Source organism: Panthera tigris, chromosome D1, assembly GCF_018350195.1.
Source record: "Panthera tigris isolate Pti1 chromosome D1, P.tigris_Pti1_mat1.1, whole genome shotgun sequence".
Taxonomy (NCBI): domain Eukaryota; kingdom Metazoa; phylum Chordata; class Mammalia; order Carnivora; family Felidae; genus Panthera; species Panthera tigris.
In genome coordinates, this window is record NC_056669.1 from 89252477 (window position 1) to 89274694 (window position 22218).

The 22218-nt window shown below is 47.8% G+C and overlaps 1 protein-coding gene across 12 annotated transcripts in view; it reads left to right on the forward strand.

Moving 5' to 3' along the window:
* The first annotated feature begins 4547 nt into the window (after positions 1–4547).
* Positions 4548–22218, forward strand: part of PRR5L (proline rich 5 like) — a 76999-nt gene continuing 59328 nt past the window's right edge. For 7 of the 12 annotated variants that reach the window (XR_006208665.1, XR_006208664.1, XM_042959436.1 and 4 more), the window contains exon 1: positions 20026–20065. The gene's annotated coding sequence lies outside the window, so the exon portion shown is untranslated. Of the gene's footprint in view, positions 4747–4774; positions 4825–6328; positions 6387–12947; positions 13329–20000; positions 20066–22218 lie in introns of those variants that run through there. The other 5 variants (XM_042959439.1, XM_042959442.1, XM_042959441.1 and 2 more) reach the window with 5 other exon arrangements.

The window sequence follows — 22218 nt, forward strand, 5'->3', positions numbered from 1 at the left end:
TTTGCCAAGGAAAGGATGAGGCAGACAAAAACAATTTTTTGTTTGTATCATCCGATGTTCTTCAAAAAACAAACTTCGGTTTCTTCCATGTTTGTGCTGTAGAAGTTAAAAAGAGGACAGGGGCGCCTCAGTGGCTCAGGTGGTTAAGCATCCAACTCATGATTTTGGCTCAGGGCACGATCTCATGGTTTGTGAGTTCGAGCCCCACGTCGGGCTCTCTGCTGTCAGCGCAGAGCCCACTTTCCATCCTCTGTGTCCCTCTCTCTGCCCCTCCCCTGCTCGTGCTCTCTCCCTCTCTCTCAAAAATAAACATTAAAAAAAAGAAGACAGAAGGAAGCCAAGCTTTTTTTCATCTGTGTGTTAAGTCTTCCTGCTGTACCAAAGTCACTGATTTTACATCCTGGTGTTGGATCAGATGCTGAGCTTATCCCTCAATGGCTCTGCCTTCATGGATGGTGCAGTGCTGTGGATGTATACTGCGTGCTTACGCAAGTTCTATGTCTAGATTGGTATGTATCCTGAGTAACGACATTAACTTATTTTATGACCGGAGCTCTGAGAACCTGAAAACCCGTGTGTTCTAACACTGCACGTACCTGGGGGACCTACCTGTGCTTCTCACAAACTCTGTGGCCAGGCATTAGCAAAGGATCTTGGATTTTCGGGGCCTCTGTTTTTCCACCTATGAAGAGGAGAAAACGTATGAAAAGGTATGATGTTTTTCTTCATTGGAATGCCTTTAAGACATTGTGTGAGACATTGAAGCAGTATGGAAGGAGGTCTAACCTTGAACGCCTGAAGTTGGCAGATATGTATTTTACACCCACTGTATACTATAGATCCTCAAGGCATTAAATACTCTGATTTTGTAAACTGAAGTGACTTTAATTATTATTCAGAGACAGACGCCGTTACCCTCACCGAGAGGGAGTATAGTGGAGTCAGGGAATCCCTGCCCTAGCCTATCTTTACCTTGTGTATAACTTCAGACAGGTCACCTTGCCCTTTCTGAACTTGGCCCGATTAGACTTCTGGGGGTAGAAATGAGTTATGAAGATGGGTTGAGCAGGCATTGTTGCGGAAACAAAGAAAAAGGAGAACGACACATCTCTGGAAGAGTGGGAACCGGAGGGTGGTTTTGATCCCAAGGCAGCCCAAGGAGGCCTCTGCTTCTCCCTGGCTTGATGCCCACTTGCCTCCGTATTTATCCCATAGCTTCCTTCACCTCAGTAGTGTTCAAGCTATGCAACGTCAAGCAAGATTTTAAAGAAAAGGTTCTCTTGCTAGGGAGAAAAATGATTTGAACCTATGCTGTTCTATTGCATCGTGTCTGCTTATCCCCAGCTCTGGCGCCTCCTAGGTGCCAACATCCCTTCCCTCACTGCGCCGCCACGGGTGGCCGGGAAGTGGGTGAAGCAGGCTGGGGTCAGGAGAAATAGGGAGTATGAGTGGTTGGGACTGTGGCAAACTGAACACCCCATATCCCGTCTACAGGGAGAAGCATTATAGCAGTAGCCCGTTGTGGCTGTACCAGCCTACGGCACAAACAGTGCCACATATTTCTGATTTTCCAAGGCAAGCTGAAAATCCATATTTTTGCACGAGGTGTTCTGATTTTTACATATCGGCAAGTAATTTAAAAAACGTTGACGCTACTGGGTTCAAAAAATATGCTACATCTAATATATATCTAGCTGGTCCACAGGTGGCCAATCTGCAGCTTCCAGAATCCAGAGTTTAGATAAAGTCATGACCTCTCAGCTTCTGTTCTGGATACTAGCTGTGTGTGTGTGTGTGTGTGTGTGTGTGTGTGTGTGTGTTCTCATTCCTGAAATGGAATCTGATTGGTCCAGTATACCATTGCAGGGCCAGAGTTTGTCACAGAGGTTTGTCACAGAGTTTGGCTGCATTTGGGTTAGGCACCTGCCCTTGATCTTAAAGGCGTTGTCTAAGGCCTGCCTTTTCAGGAGGGACCTTGATTGGGCCAACTTCCATTCTAGGGGCTGTGGCCATGGCAAGCTGTGTACCTGATATGTCTTATAAAGACCTAGACTTTTCACCTCCATGAATGAATATTTACATAGAATGATCTCTGTGTTGGTTTCTCCTAACAAAATCCTGTTTCTTAAGAAAAGGCAATGTTGCGGGAGCATCTGGGTGGCTCAGTCCATTGAGCATCTGACTCTTGATTTCAACTCAGGTCATGTTTCCCAGTTCATGAGTTCAAGCACCACCTCGGGCTCCACACTGTCAGTGCGGATTCTGACACATGGGATTCTCTAGCTCTTGCTCTCGCTCTCAAAATAGATAAATAAACTTAAAAAAAAATTTTTTTTTTGAAAGAAAAGGCAATGTTCCATTGGCGTTTAGTTGAAGTTTTGGTAAAAATGTGGGTGGTAACAAGTGTGAGATATTGGTGGTAGGAAGCATTATTAGAGAGAAGCTCTGACTGATTTACACCAGTGTCGGCTACTTCTCACTTTGAGAAAATTCAGATTACAAAATTAGCAACTCTTAGGTTTAGAAGAGACTGTAACCTCTTTAAACCTCCGTTCCAGTCCTTGAATACGCTTTTATGGCATCCCCACCAAGCTGGTGTTGCCTACCTTGTGGGTACTTCTCTTTACTAGGGAGTATACTTCTTCCAGAGGGAGCCTCTTTTATCCCTATCCCTGGATAGGCCTAGTGATTACATTTTTTTTCTTATTGCACAGTGCCCAATCCATTCACGGATTCACTCATCTGATATTTACTGGGTGCACACTGTGTGCCAGGCACTGTTCTAGGATCTTGAGCAATATCAGTGAATGGAATAATTCCATGTTCTTGGAGAGCTGATGGTATGGCCTAGAAGTAGGAGGCGGTGGGAGAGAGATAAATTTTCTTAAAAAAGTAAAATCTGTAATATGTTACAAGGTTATAGATGCAGTGGAAAAAAAGATAAAGTAGAGTCTAATGAGGGGGATTGGGAGGGAGGGCTGAGTGAGTTACAATTTCACGCGGACAGAAGAGGATGGGCCTCACTGAACAAAGACTTGAAGGAGATAAGGGAGTTAGCCATGTAGAATGAGTGTAGAATGAGTTCGAATGTAGAATGAGCCCAGCGAAGGGCTTCCTGTAGCCCTGTAGAAATAGCTCCTTTTTCACTTCCCTGACCTGCAGGATAATACAGTAATAATAATGGCTTAAGTTCTGTTGAATCCAGGCAGAGATTCTAAGCTCTTCCTCCATCTGAATTCATTATGTTCTCATAACAACCCTGTGATCACCACTACTTTCCTCCTCATTTTCATAGGAGTAAACTGAGGCATAGCACTGCTAGGTAACTTGGCTAATATCCTGCAGCTAATTACAAGAGGAGGTGGGATACAAACTTTGACCTTCTGGCTCTAGGCTTGGGCTCTGAAGACCTCAGCACAGCTGCCTTGAAGATGTCTCCCAAGTCACTGCCCCTCAAGCGTTTCTTTCCGAAGCACGTGCTGGAGCCTGGTCCTCTCCTTGTGTGTGCTTTCTGGGATGAGATTTCATCACCCTGGGGTTTGAGAATACTTTAATATCATTGGACAAGTGGGGCTCAGGGAGCTTCACCAAACCCCTTCCCTTGGGCACACCCTGACCAGCAACCCATCCTCAAACGTAAGTTTTTTTTAGGACACAGTGATCAAAATAAACACTTATTTTTTTTTTTCTCTCAGTTTTGACATAAAAAGACACATACATCTTTTCTTCAGCAAATGTCACTGTGGTTTCAAAGCCTAAGTGTGATATTTGAGCGGGCAGCATTTTAAAAGTATTTCCTGCTCAACCATAGGCTGAAATTATACAAGCCAGTGAGTCCTGAAAACAGCTGCCTCAAATTCTTACCACCTGCAAAAAAAAAAAAAAAAAAAAATTGAAAATAATTTTACATTGTTTTTAATTTTGCGATTGGTTGGCTTTCTCTTGTTTCAAACTCTGAGGGACCCTCCAACTCACTAAACCTTCAGCTGGAAAGAGAATTTGAGAGCTTTAAAAGGGTTTTGCAAATCTAAGGGAGACTTCACCGGAATTACATTTTCATTAATGCACTTAAAACAACTGTTCCTGGAATCGGCCTGGGGACTGTTCCTTGAAACAACAAAAGTCCCTAATCTCTGGGACTCTAGTGAACCTTAGAATCAACCCCATGGCTTCTTGGTAGAGTTTCCCAGGGTGGGGGGACGCTGCGGAGATCCCTTGGTGGATCTCTTGGGGGGGTGGGGAGTGTGTCGTCTTGTGGGAGCTCCCTTGACCTGTTGCATCCTCCCCCGCTTTTCAAGTTAAGAGTTGGATTTCCTGAAATTGTTGATCTGGATGAAAGTGCAGGCGCCCCCTCCCCCTTGCTCTCCTCCCCAGCAGAGTGCGAGTCGCTGCAGGGGAGGAGGAGTGGGAGGGGTTGAGGTGGGGTGAGGTGGGGTAGGGGCTGCAGGAGAAAAACTAAAGCGATGAGCACAGGACAGGAAAAGTGGGAGGAGGAGGAGGAGGAGGAGGAGGAGGAGGAGGAGGAGAAGACGAAGCAGGGGGAGGAGGCGGCCTTGAGAGGAGAGAGGAGGGAAACGTGTCACCAGCCCGGCTCGGGGAGCTCCGCGGCCGCGGCGTTTGTGGACCCGCGCTGGGGGACCCGAGGCCAGACGGGACCCCGCGGAGGCCAGCGCCGCGCAGGGAGGGAGGAGGGAGAGCTGGGCAGAGCGCAGCGGGAGAGCCATCCAGGTCCCTCGTTGCTCTTTGGTGAGAAAACTTTCTCGGGAACACCGGAAACTTTGTCCTGGGCGCGCAGAGGGGAGCTGCGGGTGTGTGCGACTCGAGGTGACTCAGCCCCGGGACCCCCGGGGGGGAGTTGGGAAGTCCCCGGGAGGGGCTGGCGTTGTCGGCTCAGCAACCGCTCTGGATTGAGAACGAAATCGCCGTGGACTCCGGTCACAGGCTTGCGGGGCGCGGGCAGGGGGTGCCTGGGGAGAGCGTCACATTTGGGGGCAGCCGGATGGGGACCCCCGTGCGGTTAAGGATCCTCGGATCCCACGCAGCAGGCGGGCGTAGAGTACCGAACGGGCGACCCCCGAGTTGAGGCGGGGGGAAGCGGTGCCCAGCGTCTGCGGCTTAGCGCGGGTTGGGGGCGGGGGGATGCCGCCGACCGCGGGACCCAGGCTGGGCCAGGAGATCGAAAAAGAAAGTTTGCTTGCTTGCCTCTCTAGTTGTCCCTCGGCCCCAGGGTGCAAATCTAAAGAGCTGCTCCGGCTGGGGCGCGGGCGATTGGGAGCCCAGGAACAGCCCATCTTTTCCTGCGGTCCCCCTTTTGCAGAAGCAGGCGTGGGAGGGAGGACAGCCGTTTTGTCCCGCGGGCCACTGGGCTCCGCCGACTGGGGCGGGCCGGGGCGCAGCCCGCGGGACACCCGGCTGGGGCGGGCGGCTGTCGGCGTCAGCCGCACCCCGGTTCCGCGTCGGCTTTCCAGCCCGCCCTCCATTTGGCGAGGCTTTCTCCTGCGCGCCTACTGTGCGCACGCGGGCTGCCCCCTGCGCGCTGGGGGGCGCTCTGCAGCCCCGGCTCCCGGGGCCGCGACCCTCCCTCGCCGCCCTCTGCCCCTGTTCCCGAGGGCGGGCGCCCCGGGTCAGATCAGGCTGTGTGCTTGCAAACTGTGCTTCAGGAATCGGTTCTGGGGTACCTCCCTGTTTGGCAACAGGGTTTTTCCCCTGTTGTAGCCAGCCCCTGCCCTCGGTCACATGCCGCCGCCTCTTCCTCCGCGGTGCCGGGAGCCCGCGTTTTGTTTGTCAGCAGTAAAGCGGTGAGTATTTATAGACGCCGCTGCAGTCCTGCGGTATGTAAGGTTTCAATTACTGCGATGCGCCCCACAAGACGGAAGGCTCACGCGCGGCAGCTCAGAGGCACGTTTACAACGGAGACCCGCATGGAAAAAAAACTCTGTGCTGGAGTCTCCGGGCATCCCTCCTGGGGCGGGGTTCTGGACCTGTTGCCCGCGTGCAAATTCAAATGGCCCACGGGGAGGACCAAAGCAGTCAAGGACGCCGATGGTCCACACTGCCTCCATAGTCTGCCCTGCTTCCCCTCAAACGGTGCTCGCGGATCAAGCCTCGAACACTGCCTTTTTCGACCTCCCTTTGGTAATCCTGACCACCGTGGGTTGCTGTCATGACATTTCGTTGGCCTACACGCTGCAGAATGTCCCAGTGCTGCTCTCTGGGGAAAGGCTGCTCTTGACACCATAAAGCAGCGAGTGGATCAGGAGGGGAAATGGAGCTTGCAGAAGCTAATTTAGCCACACATTAAATTTAGCCCCTGGTGAGTTCTCTACCGCTGAGAAAGGTGACTGAGAAAGGTGTGGTGGGACCCTCCTCTCCGTGGAACCTGACTGGTAGGTTTTCTCTGGTGGCAGCGTGGAGCCCTTCTAAGCCACGAAGGGTGCTGTTGAGAGCTTTTTCTACAGGAATCTAGCAGATACAGGAAACAGTGCTTGATCAATCCACAAAATCGTCTTCAGTGTTTCCAACCACAACCATTGATTGTCCTTTTGGGATTTTATTAATGCTTCTTCTAACATCCAGAACCACGAATAGTGTAAAAAAGAAAGGCCTTAGCAATGAGCTAGTCTAACTGGTTTATTTCTCTAGAGCCTAGTTGAGACTACCATGTTTCTCAACGAGAAGACCTCATTTCGTTCACAACCAGAAGTTCACGCATATGTATTTATTTCAGTGGGTGAGATTTCAATAATGGTTATTATTTGAACATTATACAGATGTTCCCTTTATTTAAAAAAGGAGGAAGGGGACAAACACCTCTTGAGTTCTTATTATGTCTTAAACTTGGCCCTAAGAGACATTGACGATGTTGTATAATCTGCACCAAAACAATGTTTAGGTAGGTGCTATTATATCTCCATGACTATAACAATGAGCCCACTGAGGCTTAGAGAACTTGGGTAGTTTGTTCAAAGTCACACACATGCAGGGGTGGAGCTTAGGGTGAGTTCTGGGTCTGCTACTCCAGGCTTATAGTGGCAGCCAGTATTGGAGATGACTTTCCCTCCAGTTCCTCAGCTGTTAATTAGATCATCTTATGGTCGAATAACTTGGTGGCTTTTTCTTTCTTTTTCTCTGTGTCGCATAATATCACAGAATGGCTCAATTGTTGAAGAAAAAAAAAATCCTAATCTTACATTTAGAAAACTGTTCCACTGCTATTGACAATTTCATTCTGGGAGCCCAGACCCCAATGTCATAATCTTCAGTGTGTTCACTAACAGTGTGTGTGCAACATTTAAACCATTTATCTGTGGAAAATTGGATTGTTGGGACTTTATGGATTTCTTCATTATTTCTCTTTTCTAATTACTTCCTGTGGTCATTCCTTTTGTAGTGCCCTTGTACAAGATCAAGTATACTGAAATCTTTCTTGAATTTCAGATTGAATTGAATTGAACTGACTTTTTCCTATACTGAAATCTTTCTTGAATTTCAGATTGAATTGAATTGAACTGACTTTTTCCCTTTAATTATTTTTGCAGAGCTAGACCAATACAGAATTGATTTGAGAAATAGAGTGTGGGCCCCTCAAAGATCCCTACTGTGTTTAATGTTTGCCATTAAAAGTTTGTTCTCTAGGGGCGCCTGGGTGGCTCGGTCAGTTAAGCCTCTGACTTCAGCTCGGGTCACGATCTCGCGGTCCGTGAGTTCGAGCCCCGCATCGGGCTCTGGGCTGATGGCTCGGAGCCTGGAGCCTGCTTACGATTCTGTGTCTCCCTCTCTCTCTGCCCCTCCCCCGTTCATGCTCTGTCTCTCTCTGTCTCAAAAATAAATAAAACGTTAAAAAAAAAATTAAAAAAAAAAAGTTTGTTCTCTAGAACTGCCTCTCTATATGCAAATGTTAAAAGTAATGCTTGCTGAAAAGTATCATCTGTTAACAAGTCGGTGTGAATATCTCTATTGCTGAAGGAAGGTTGAGAACATAATATTTTATGGATTTTATACTGGGTTAGGAATTTGGGAACAGAGAGAGTGATATCCTGATAAGCAGAAAGCAAGTTTTTACAAAGGAAGATTGCACTTTGGAACCAGAAAGGAGGTTGGGAGTGCAAATGATGCAAAGCAGTGATGAGACAACAGAGGTGAACTTGAGCTAATTAACATTTTTGTCAGGGACTGGGGATCCAAGGTTTACTTTGAAACTTACTCAGTTAAAACAAACAAGCCAACTTATGTATTGGGCAACTATTATGAGCCAGGTACAATCATGGTAATGTTATTTGAGCCTCTCAGCAACGCAAGCAGGTGCATATTCTTTTCTCTATGTTGAGATGGGAAAATGGAGGCTCAGAGAGGTTAATTACTTTCCTGATGTAACACAGCCATTAACTCAAGCCCCTTGTCCTCTGCAGCACATTTTGATATCTATCCTTGAAGGCCTTTCATGAAAAATCTAGGGTGCCAAGTACTCAAGAAAGGCCTGGCGGTTCACATGGAAGTTCCTGGATCAGAAGTGGGTGCAAGGGCAGTGCGGGAGCTCTAAAATGAGGGGTTAGGAGGTGGGTGAACAGTGGAGGAACTGAAGGGACAGTGTGGATCATTCTGACAGTTGTTATTCCATGGAAGAAGGAGAGAAGCCCTGCAGATACTTTGAATATAGAGAATTGGTAGCATTGGTCTGGCAGGGGATGGCTGTCACACTGTACAAGACCTGGAAATTGGCATGCCGCACGACGTACCCAGAGGGGGGACCCCCATCTCCCTCAGCATACCTTCTGTTGTGATGATGCCTGGTTAGGAGCCCCAGTTCGTAGGCAATATAATTTAGGGAGCTTGTGAGACCTGTTTCCATTTTAATTGGACTTGGCCCTTTGTGGTAATAGTCACCCAATCTCTGGCTTTAAATATTCTTTTCTTATGCTTTGCCAGTTTATGGCCTTTGTAGATCAATCCTTGGATTCCATTTAGAGGAGAGAGAGGGAGGAAAAAAACCAGCAAAGGTTAGTGATTACCTAAATTGGATTAAGTTCTGTCTCGCAGCGTTTAAAGAAATGCTGCTTGCTCTCTAATTACCGTCAACTAGGAATTTAAACGATCTATTAAATTTAAGCTGACTTTTTTTTTTTTTTAATCCAGGATAGTTCTAGTTCTAACATATTCCGGGATTTTGGAAGCTTTTTTTTATATTCTTTAAGTGTGGAGAGGGCGTTCTCTTGTTCCCCACCTTTTGAAAATATTACATTTCTGTAGCAGGATAATGAATGATGTTATTATATACCTGCTTCATTGAGAAGCACACTCACAGCCAGGTTCATCCAGCTTTGTCAGACTCTGGAAAGCAAGCCAGTGGGATGAATTCTTTGTCAGAAATTTAGGGGCGCCTGGGTGGCTCAGGTCCGACTTCGGCTCAGGTCATGATCTCACAGTTCGTGAGTTCGAGGCGCACATCAGGCTCTGTGCTGACAGCTTGGAGCCTGGAGCCTGCTTCAGATTCTGTCTCAATCTCTCCGCACCGTCCCCCTCAAATATAAAAAATAAAACATAAGAAGTTTCTTTTAAAATAAAAAAAAAGAAATTTAGGGACACCTATGTGAAGGATGGGGTATGGCTTCCTCCTTTATCTCTGTAGTGAAAGAATAGGCCTATGATGCAAATCAGCCACCTTTACTCTGCTTGAGCTTTGAATAGAAAATATGAGTTATTCTTTGTCGGAGTGGGTGGTGGGTATGCTCTGGGGCTGAGACTAGGTAGGCATCAAGGCTGCAACCTTGAAGGGCATGACCCCGAGAGACAGGGCCTTACTTGCCTCCTCCTCTCGTGGGCCCTGGTGTGCTTATGATGAACTGCACCCAGAGGGTTTCAGTGAGTGGTAGAATTCACCAAAAGATCTCTCCTTCTTTTGACCATGGCCTATGGGAAGATAGGGTCAACCCCTAAACAACCTATCGTAAGTATTTGTACGATTGATTTTGTGTATAATTGTACATTACCTAAAAGCATGGATTTACCTCTCTAGGCTTTCATTCTTGTTCCCTCTCCTCAATTTTGGGGTACAAATAGATGATTTTTCGAATGCATTCATCAGTGTTCTGGTTTCGCTTTAGCTCGTTGCCAAATGGCAGCAACATCTCCAGTTTCCCGCTTCTCTTTACCTGTTACAGAACTTTGTCTAGCTTGGCTCGTTCCTTTTGATGCACGCTGAGTTCAGTGTCTTGTTGAAGGCGTCTGTGACTGCGGTTACGTTTTTAGTAAACGCTAGGATGAAGGAACCGCTTTGGGCTCCCTCGTTCAGGAACTAGAGTATATATATGTCAGCTTGAGCTGAGCCCGGGAGGGCACCTGAAGGAAGCATTTGTTTTTGTCTTCTTCCCAGGGACTGGGGGCCAGAGTCCAGCAAGCGCTGGGATGTGTGTGTATGTTGTTCTGAACTAAGCTGCCTCAGACCCTGTCGCAACCTGCTCGTGACCTCAGCCGCGTAAATCCTCCCTGGAAACCTATTCACGCTTGCTGTTTAATTCCAAATACTCCTTTGGAACTGGTTTACCTTAATCCCCCAGACGTCTTTGGGGGAGATCACGTCAACCGCGCCATCATTTTGGGGAATTCTGCCCAGTGTGCCAGCTGCTGGAGTCCACCACTGTGGGGGTGTACGGCCCCTTTCGCTGTAAAGTATCTGGAGGCAAAATTAGTGGGTGAGCAAGGTGATCCCTTGTGGCGTTCTGAGAAAATGAAAAAAAAGAAAATTCTTGCCAGCGGAACAATTGATTCCTTTCAAGATACCTCGAAAGGTGTCGGTGTCAACTTTGAAGAGCGGGGAGCTGGTGAAAGAGTCCCCGCATTGGGGCTAGCTGGCATCTTGGAGACAACGCAGGTCAAGGAACTGAGATCTGAATCCTGATCTCCATTCTGCCAGGGGCAAGCTGTACGAGTCGCTCGATTGCTCTGGGTGTCAGTTTTCCTAGCTACAAAATAATGGGATTGGCCTACTGCTGGTCTGTTAAAATTTAAAAATTGGGAGACTTGACATCTAAACTCAGGTTTCCAGCTTTAAAAAAAAAAAGCGGGGGGTGGGGGGACTGGATTCTCTAACGCGGTGGCGTTCCCTGCCTTGATCCCACTGAGAATCGAGTTTACTGTGCTGGCTTCAGGCCTTCCTGTCTTTGTCTTTAATCGTGACCAACTTATTATTCTCTCTCTTCTTGTTTCTTTATTATTGGTAAGACTATATCTGGCTTGTCTTTGTGTTCGGGATAGTAGGTGCTCATGAAATATTTGTTGAAATGTGTGGGTTTTTTTCATTCCTGTCCTTGTCTGTCACAAATGAAAAAGAATACTCAAGCTTGGGAAGTGCTTACCTATGAAAGCTTGTGTTTCCTTCCCCAGATTTCCTTTCTAGGCTCCAGTGTCCATGTTCTTTAGAGGAAGAAAATGGAGAGCCTTATTTTTCAGTTGACCGCATATTAGCCTTGCCTTGTAAACTGGAAAAGGCGAGCTAACCTTTCCGCCTCAATCTTGTCTCAACTGCCGTTCTTCCCTCATAGTCGTCAGCTTGCGTGTATAATGTTAACTTCTGAGTGTTTACAATGAGCCCCTGAGCCCCACAGAAGCACGTATTTTATTCTTCTTTACCCTCTATGCTTCCTCTTCTCAGATCCTGGCACACACCCAGACCTCCTAATGTTTGGTTGTTGAATGAAATGGAGTTGACCTCATGAGCTCCCGTGAAGTGATCAGATCCCGAGAGCCTCTTCGGTTTTCTGAGTCTCTGTGCAGTGCTCTTTACACCTGGCTACGTGTCATGAAGAGAAGTTTCCTTTCCCTTGATCCCGTTTTCTTATGAAAAAGCATTTCATCCATGGGAGGGTGAAGCTCCTTTTGAACAAACGGCACAAGTTAATCTGGAGCACGCTTCCCCACACGGAGAGCTCTTGTCTGCCGGGCAGTAGCTTTTGTCCGCTGTGTCCCCCACCGGGGTTTTAGAGGGTACGTGTCAGAAATGCGATTGCTCACGTAATGGTCAGTCTCAGCCACTGCTTGTGTCTAGACTTTTCAGTTTATCATCTGGTAGGCCCTGTGGAATCGCTCTGGATGGCATTTATGGGCCACACCCTAACAATTTGCACTCCAAGAAACTTAATGCTTAAAGTGGGGCTTAGAGATGAGTAACTGAGATGTGTTGCTCTTCCCCACAGTTTTGCTTGAGTTGTACCAGAGGAGGGGATTTTTCTGGTGATTACATAGTGGTTTGCAGGCCAGGCTGATGGTGATGATCTGATGAATAATTACTGCTAGCTGCATCTGAATCGTCAGTGCTTTGAGTCGTGTGGGCACTAAGAAAACTTTGCTAAGCAAAGATAAGGGCTTGAGCTTGCATCCTGTTTGCGCTAATATTTACTGTTGCCTAAGTTCAGATTCTCAAGACTCTGTGTCTGCATTGGTGTCCAGTGTGAGCACTGAGAAAGTGGTCTCATTCTTCCTGTGGAGCCTTTTGCATAGTCCACACTTGACCCTTGACATCTTCTTGCTTGTGGGAGTGTCTGTCCCTCAGCTGGCTTTTGTCTCCTAAGCGTTGTGAAGTTTGGTCCTTAAAACAAATGCTCTGTGCTATGCAGCAGACACCTGTCCCCTGCCGTGTCTGTAGGCTCCACTGACCGGCACACAGACCCAGGATTCCTGGCCCACGCGGCCGAGGTCCACATTCCTGTGGACAGTAATACTTAGGTGGACTCCAGTTCAGTCATCTGGGAAGGGAATTTTTCTGGTTTCTGAAAAATAGGAAGCCTGTTCTGCCCGGTGGCCTAGAAGCCACATGTCGCTCCATCATTCAGAGATGTGGTTGTGGTTGTTGTTTTAATTTATTTATTTGGAGAGAGAATCCCAGGCAGGCTCCAAGCAGTCAGCAAAGAGCCCAATGTGGGGCTTGATCCCACAAACCGTGAGACTATGACCTGAGCCGAAATCCAGAGTTGAAGGCTCACCTGACCGAGCCCCCCAGGGGCCCTGGAGATGTTTACCTTGTATGTGCCCGGCACTGTGCTTGCAGTGGGATACAGCAGGGAGGAAGAGAGGCAGGTCTTGGGCTTTGAGGAACTTACATGCCATCGGGGCTAGTCAGTGAACAAGTAAACAAACACGATGACCTCACAAGCTGGTAAGGGCCTGAGAAACAAAAGCCTCATCCTGTGAGAGACTGAGTGTTCCTCATGCCCGGGCCTGGCAAGAAGCTGTTGATGAAGGGAAGCCGTGGGTGACGGTCACCTCTTACCTCTGCGTGTGGCAGACATGAGTGTTGCTTAAAACAGGCGGTGTAGGAGGTCAGGCCCTGGAATCAGGTAGGATCTGACTCTTGGTCCCTCTTCCTCCTCTTCTGAATTTGGACAAGTTAACCCCTGTGCTTCAGTTTCTTCATCTGCGAAATGGGATGAATTAAACCTACCTTGTTACTTTCAAGTGGAGATGAACCGAGATGCTAGATGCAGATAGGGGGTTGATACCATCCCGGTCATCCTGGCCATGATGAAAAGTAGTGTATTCCTTTTTTTTTTTTTTAATTTTATTTATTTATTTTGAGAGAGAAAGGAAGAAAGAGAGAGAGAGAGAGTGCACGAGCAGAGGAGGGGCAGAGAGAGAGGGAGAGAGAATCCCAAGCAGACTCCACACTTTTCGACACAGAGCCCAATGCGGGGCTTGAACCCACAAACCGTGAGATCGTGATGTGAGCCGAAATCAAGAGTTGGGACGCTCAACCAACTGAGCCATCTGGGCTCCCCAGGAGTATATGCTTTTCAGGAAAATTTTAACAAAATAGTCACGGTAGGCAATTTGCAAAATGGTCTCAGTATTCTTGAATACCTACTTCTGACTCAGTTTCCATCTGGTGAGCTGGGGTGGGGTATGTGGGGTTCAGATCTAGTTTCCTGGGCTGGCTTGGAGGCTTCTGTTTGCTGTGTGTTTCTTCTAGAAATATCCCAAGCCAGCGAGCTGTTGGCTTGCCCTGTTTGAAGAGTGCATATGGATATGTCTATACTACAGGAATGCTTGTGGTTCCAGAACGGAATCAGTGATGGGGTAGGACTGAGAGAAGACAGTTGATGAGGTAAGAGGCTGGTCAACTAGATGACGTGGTAGGTGGGAGCTGAAACACCAGAGGAGGCCAGTTCTGGGTTTGTGCTGTATCAGGGGGTCATCCGCTGCCACGTCTCTCAGAGGCTCTCAGTTATGTAGGGCAATGAGGGGAGGGACTGAACATAGAGCTGGCGATGCTGAGGTAATCATGGCCACTAGCTAAGCCAGACTCTTTATTTTTCTTTAATGTTTATTTTTTGAGAGAGCGAGCATAAGCAGAGGAGGGGCAGAGAGAGAGGGGGACAGAGGATCTGAAGCGTGCTCTGTGCTGACAGGCTGACATCAGAGAGCCTGACGTGGAGCTCAAACTCACGAACGGTGAGATCATGACCCGAGCTGAAGTCCGATGCTCAACCAACTGAGCCACCCAGGTGCCCCAGGCCAGACTCTTAATCAACTGATAAGCCAGCAGACCTCAGGAAGACCACTTGTGTGCCCAAGCCCATAGTGACTGGTTTGTGAGGGCTTATGTTACACCTGACTTAGGCCCTGGGGAAGGGGTGTGAGAAGGCTGGTGGTCATAGTTGTGAGGGGGAAAATAAAGGTCCCAAACCTATATGTTAGGCCCCTAAAGTGCTAGTGGGCTTGGTGAGTTCGTTGCTAACACTTATAAATCACATGGTTTAGCATTTTAAAAAATCTGGGTTTTTGGCATCTCTGGGAAAATTCAGATCCGGCAAAACTGAACTTGTGCCCCGAGGTGGCAAAAACCAGATTGGATTGAGTAGTGACTGCCTCCTTTAGCCTGGGCAGATCCTGCCCACTCTCTGTGATGTTCCACAAAGTATGGCAAGTATGTGGCATATCATGCAGAAAGGAAAGAAATCAGTCTTCCTTTTGTTTGCTTTTTTCCCCAGGGTTTGTTTTTCTGGCCCATGTGTCCCTGTATATATACAAGGAAACTCCTGTTGTAGAATAAGTGCTAAAGAAATAAATTTGTGGGGGTGCCTGGGTGGCTCAGTCGGTTACTCATCCTTCAGATCTTCTGTCTCCCTCTCTCTCTGTCTCTCCCCTGCTTGCACACGCGTGCTCTCTCTCCCTCTGTCTCTCTCAAGAATAAATAAACATTAAAGAATGGTTATGATGGTAAATTTTAAAAAAAGAAATAAATTTATGTCAAATGAATGAATGAACGAATGAACTATAATTGATAGAGCATCGCATTTGGGATCAGAGCCAAGTTCAAATCCTCACTTCTTCTGAGCAGCTGAGGGACTTTGAACAAATCAATAACCGTTTTTTGCCTTTCTTTTGAGGGGCTGGGGGAAGGCATCACTGTTGTTTTTAGTTATTTCTTTGAATAAGTCGTACGTGTTCACGTTTCAAAATTCAAAGGCACAAACAGGTTTATGGAGAAAAATCTCCCTACTGTGTTCCTGTCACCCAGCTCTTCTCCTTGGGGGAAACAGGTGTTCTCAGTTTCTGGTTTGCCCCTTCCAGAGATTCTTTATGCCGTGCAATGAGATTTGTAAATGTTCTTTTTTGTCTGTTTTACCTAGATCGTAGCATACTGCACGTGCAGTTCTATGTTTAGCACACTTTCCTTCGGATTGGAGAGCACGCCAGTCAGTACACAGAGCCCTCCCCTTCTTTCCTAGAGCTGCACGGGCTTCCAGAGTGTGAGATACTCAAGTTCACCTAGTCGGTCCTCTGTGGCTGAGCATTTCGGTTATTTGCAACCTGTTGCTGTTGTAAAGGAGGCCGTAGTAAAAACCCTGCTTATGTAAGTCGCTGGAGGTCAGAGGGCACAGCCTTTGTCACTGTGGCAGATCTTGTCACATTTCCATCCACAGCAGCTGCCCCAAACTGCTCTGCTTCCAGTAATGTGTGAGAGTGCCTGTCGCCCAACACCCTAGTCCTCTGTCACCTCTTCGAAACGGCGAGCGTTTTGTGAAGAACAGAGTGTTACAAAAATATTGACACTAGCTATAATTTGGGGGGCCCCTTCACGGGCCCAGCTATGCTCTAGATTACCTCGTGGAGATGCATACCCCACTCATTTGAAGATAAGGCAACTTGAGAGTCCTTTACTCGGGTCACCCAGCTAATAAACTGTAGATGCTGGATTCCAGGCCAGGCTTGTCAGATTTCAGTACCAGGATATTTTCATATGGGAAAGCTTTATGTAATTTTAGGTGCTGGAATTTTCAGCTGACACATGCATGAAGTTCCTGTGTCTCCCGGTAGTACCTCTCATGTGGCTGGTTCATTTGCTCATTCATCAAGTGTCTGAAGCATTCCTGCACTGTAATAAGCACCCGAGAACAAGATAGACATAGTCCCTGCCTTTATGGACCTCACAAAAATAAGAAATAATTCTGTAGTCATTTATAGGATGACAAGACAACAAAGGGGGTGAGGAGGGTGTTCACTGGGGTCTCCTAATCAGGAGAAAAAATCAGGGGAAAGAGAGCTCTGTGAGCAAGTGCTTATCAAGATAAGTGATAAAGGGTCTGTGGGTTTGAGCCTGGAGAAGTGGATGGAAAGTATTTCACACAGAGGGCATGGTATGTGCAAAGGTCCTGGGGCAGGGAAGAACTGGTGGTGTTGGAGGAAATGAAGGAAGATCAGTGAGCTGGCATGCAGAGTATCAGGTGGTTGGTGAAGGTAGGAGGATGGGGTATTTATTCTAAGAGCTGTGGGGAGCCTTTGAAGGCATTGAAGTAACATGAGCACCAAGGGCCTTGGGCTGTGGGGTTCTTGTCATGGACAGTATGACCTTAGACAAGGTTAACATTGGGCACATCCATTTTCTTCTCTGTAAGGTGAGGATGGTCACAGCACACAGGGGTTTTCAAACATTTTGAGTGTTACATTCATACATATGAAATGTGCAATTCACTTAGACTCTGTACACATGGGCATGTGTGTCATATACACGTGTCCCCAAAATGTGAGTCACGCTGATATTTTCTATCCTAGTCTGTTAAAGGTTTTGGCTAAGACCCCTACAATCCTTTTAGAAACACTGAGATAATATATGTCAAGTGCATGCTTCACAGCTGGCACTCAGTAAACTGTGCTCTCACTCATCACTCATCATGATGCTGGTTGCGGTTAGAGAACACATCGGTCACGTTAAGGGACAGTATCCAAATCCTGACCGATGCTGAAGGACATTGGCTCTTCATCTCTGTGTTCAGGTCACAGGGAAAGGAGTCGCACCCAGGGCCTCCTGGCTGCAGGAACTGCTGAGGGGAACGTGGAAATCTTACCATCTGTACAGTTTCCCTGGGAACTAGCTTCTCCTTGTTTTCTGGGCGGTCACATCCGACTCCGTTTTCTTTGACTTCTTTGTTATTTACACTCAGAATGGCTTTTTCCTGGAAGCCTCAGAGTCATTATAAGCCACTCACTTCTTTATTTTAAGTTGTGCCATGGTTCTCCTTCCCTTTTCAGAGTTAAGGGTTGGAGCCTGAGTGGAATTTATTTGCATTTTCCACCAAGTGTACTGCCTTCTTCTGCCCACGGGGCTGGTTTGCGGGGCTGTGCCCCACTCCCCGTGCCCTGGCCGCTGGGAGAAGAAAGAGAGGCACATTTTTTTTTTTCTCCAAGAAACATATTCTGGATCCTGTGTGTGGCAGTTTTCAAAGAAATCCCTGTGCGGTGAGCCTGGGAGAGTAAGGCCAGTGATAATACCCAATAACCCTGTAACCACCACAGCCCTTCCTGTGTCCAGGACCCTGGCTTTCCAGATCGCTGAATGTAAGCACCCAAAGCTGCACCATTTAAATCATTTTAGATGCACATTTCTCTACATGTTAACTGCATTGGCCCTTCACAGGAGAATATCCACCAAAACACCGGTTTCTTTAACTCAGAGACATTGGGCCAAGAACTTTTTGTGATGATGATGGTGGTGGCTGAGTCGTGTTCCTCCCACTACCTTAGAATGTGACTGTATTTGGAGATGGGGCCTTCAAAGAGGTGATGAAGTTAAAGTGAGCCTGTCAGGTGGGCCCTAATCCAGTCTGACTGGTGTCCTTGTAAAAGGACGCATGGACACACAGCAAGAGATGCGTGTCCACAGAAGAAAGGCCATGTGAGGACACAGCGAGAAAGTGGCCACCTGCAAGTCAAGGAGAGGCCTCAGGAGAAACCAAACCTGCTGACATCTTGATCTTGAGCTTCTCGCTTCTGGAACTGTGACAAAATCCATTTCTGGTGTTGACAGCATGCGGTCTGTGGTCTTTGGTTACGGTGGCCTGAGCAGACTGATACAGTGGTGGTGGTGGTGGTGATAGGAATAAACAACAGGTAGTATTTATCCAGCACTTACTGTATACCGGGACCGTTTTAAGCCTTGCTTGAGTCATCTCATTCAACCCTCAGACCAAGCCTAAGTCACCTGCCCAGGTCACACCATAAGTGGTGGCACTCAGCCCAGCTCTGGCAGCTGTGCTCAGAACCTCCACCGTACCTGTGTCGTGCCCAGTAGTTCCCGGATCCCTGCCAGGCACTTCCTAAATCATCTTTCTCAACACCGCAACGCTCCAAGGTCACACTTCCTGTTCCCCTTTTTTCCGATGTAGAGACTGCAGTTCAGAGTGGCCCAGGGCCACACAGTGAGTGTATTTATTTCTTGTGGCTGCAATAAGACATGACCACAACCTTGGTGGCTTAAAACAACAAAAATTTATTCTGTTGTAATTTTGGATGTCAGAAGGCCAGAATCAAGGTGTCACGGGGCCATACTGCCTCCAGAGGCACGATGGGAGAATCTACTTCTTTCTTCTAGCTGCTTCTCATGGCTGCTGGCATTCCTTGGCTTGCAACAGCATCCCTCCAGGGTCTGCCTCTGTCTTCACATCACCTCCTCCTGTGGATCTGTGTCTCCTCTTCTGTCCCCAGTCTCCTTCTGCATCCATCTTATAAGGAGACATGTGATTATATTTATGGCCCCCCTGGATAATCCAGGATGAGCTCCATATCTCAAGATCTTTCACTTAATTACATCATTTGCCACCTAACATAATATCTACAGGTTCTGGGGACTAGGAAGTGAGTATACCTTTGGGACACCAGTGTTTCTGCCTCTCACAGTCAGTGAGCAACAGAATGAACATTGGTGCCAGGGCTTGCCTGATTCCCAAGCCACCCATCCTTCGGAGCTACAGGCAAGAGACCTCTCAAGTCCCTTTCTGCAGTGCTATTTCTGGCTGCCGTGGCATTGGGTGTAAGAGGCAGGATCCCTGAGACTGGCAGATATGCTCATTCTTTGCAGTAATAAAAAAACTGGAGGCTACCAAAATACCCATCCATAGGGGACTGGTTAAATCAAATATGGTGTCCCCTAAGTGGAATAAAGAAACCATTATAAAGAATGAAATAGATCAATCCATGGTGCTGTGGTGTAGCCACAGGTAGCCATGATGTGTTAAAAGGAAAGAACAAATTACCCATTTTAATTGAAATACCGTGTGTACACATCTATATGGCCTTAAAAATCACATTAAGACAAAATAAAATTAAAGTTTGCTTCCTCAGCCACACTAGCCACATTTTAAGTGCTCGATAGCCACGTGGCTGCCACAAGTAGCCACCACGTTGGACAGCACAGATATAGAACATTTCTGTCATCTTAGAAAGTTCTGGGCAGAGAGCTTCTCCACATTCAGTGGCCAGAGCGAGAAGCCTTTCTCACTTTGTATGTTACAGGTATACATGTGTGTACCTTTGTCGTGATAAATAAGGAGGTGTGCTATTATGAGAAAAATAGGAACACATGGGGTTTCCAAGGAAACATTCTTTCTTAAGCAGGTGGTAGTGTATTATTGTTTACGATACATGCAATTGATTTTTTCTTTTTTAATTAGGCTTCTTGCCCAGCGGGCAGCCCCACACGGGGCTTGAACTCATGACCCTGAGATCAAGACCTGAGCTGAGATCACCTGAGATCCTCAACTAACTGAGCCACCCAGGTGCCCCTAAGATACATGTGTTTGTATGTGTCTATGAACTCTTTTTTACGTATGTTGCTTAATGAAAATATTTTAAAATATATAGGGAAAAAAGAAGAATTTCCTGGCAGGGCAGGTTTGAGGTTGGGAGACTTTGGGTGGGATCTGGTTCCCTGACCACGTAGCCTCCCAGCCATGGCCATATCACGTATCCTTAGAGTTCCGATCCTATGGAATCCCTACTCAACCTGCCTTGTAGGGTTAGGTTAAGATTTACAAGTGTGGGGCTGTGTGGAAACACTCTGAGACTGAGGGATGTCCACACGGAGGTGAAGGGTCAGTGAATAAGTGAGTTACCCAAGGCCTGAGGAGGCAAGGCCTCAGTACTCTGTGACCACAACGGCAGCTTGGAGGCCTCGCATCCTCCCGAGCGGAGTATTTTCCAGATGTTGCTGAGGTCGCCAGAAGCAGGGGGGACGTGTTCTTGTATTTCAGCTGCTGTCATTGCTTGGAGATTTAGAAATAACAAAGTATTTAATTTATTTCACAAGCACTTACCTAGCACTTGCTATTTGCCGTGCACCGTCCTATCTAAGTGCTTTACAAATAGGTACTCGTTTTATCCTCACACATCCCTGAGGCAGTCACTGGCTGTGACCGTACCTGGCACCACGACAGGCAGGCAGTTGATTCCTTATTCGTTCCCGTCCTTCTTTGGTCTGTATCTTAAGCAGTGAGCTTAGGCCTGGGGATACAGAGACGAGTAAGCGCTGGGGACTCTCTTTGAGGAGTTTACAGAATGGCCCAGGTGGGGCCTGGGGAACTTTCTAGATCGGGAGTCAGGGAACCTGAGTTCTGGCCAGTGCTGGCTCTCTGACCTCAGAGACACTGGCCAGGCTCCTCTGGGCTTCACTTTTGTCGTCTATAAACGGGGGCCCCGCCCGTCTTGTCATTTTCTGACTTGTCCTATTTGGGTCAGGACATGCCTGTGCCTGAGGGGCCAGTGTGGTAGCCGGTGGATCCAGGGCGCACCGGCTTTGACCTTGAGGCCGCTCGTGTCATCCCACCAGCATTGTTGGCAGCCCCTCTCGGCAGGGCTCTGGGGGGGCCTCGTGGCTCTGTCTGGAAGCAGGAATGGTGGAAACAAAGGCGGTTTCCGATGGTCTTCAGCCAGTCAGGGTCTGAGGGTGGCAGATGGTATGGGTGAGAAATGAGTCAGAGGCACCTGCTTGTCGTGTGTGACTCTACACCCAGGGACAAGGTCATGGGAGCCGAGCTCGTTGTTCTTTTGCTGAAAATTATCCTTATTTAAAAGGGGACGCAGGCCAGTGGGGCTGCCCGTCTGTGTGCCTTGCTGGATACGCAGCCCGGCTTGCAGTGGGGAGCCTGGGGGCTGCTGGCTGAGCGGCAGAGGGGGACGGGAGCCGGCCCCGTGGTCCTCAGTGTTGCACAGCCTCCTGGAGAAGTGGCTGTTGCAGCGGGAAGCCGGGAAGTAAACACCTGGATGATCCATTCAGCTCACCTTTCCACTTCCCTGCACGAGTGCCTCTGAGTGGGAGGCGGCTCCTTCACCTCGAGTCTAAGGTCCTCGTAAATGGAGTTAATATCCTGTAATTACGCAGATGTATTGCACTTAGCAGGCCCATTTAAAGAAGGGCAAAATGGGTCCTCTTTTAATAGTATGACCTTTACCAGGCAAGTTAAGTCCCAAAGCCATCCGGGGTAAGGATTCTGAAGGGGCCCCATGGTTTTATTTCTTCTTTGCCTCATTCACTGATTTGCATAGATCTTTCCAAATTCTAGTGGCTCTTGCGTAGCCATTGAGACTCTCTGAAATGGAGCAGGCCTGTTTTGACTTCTGTGGTACTTACCGATAAATTTGTTACTGTTGGTTCACCCTGAGAAGCAGGTGGAGGGGCAGATCACTCGAAAAGGAAATGGTACATGAGCCTGCTTTCGTTTAAAAAATTTTTTTCCAAGAGGTAGTCCACGCCATTCCTTTTTTGGCTCTTGGTCTTGCCAGTTCATTGCCAGCGTGCCCGCTGTCTGCAGACAGCATCTGGCACCTCCCATGCCTTCTTGATGGATCGCCTGGGTGCCCATCCCCAAGCCTCAGTCCTCTGCTGACGGGAGCAGCATGTTTAACTGGGGGCGGCCCCTTGGTTCCTCCTTCTTCAGACGCTGTAGCTGGGACTGC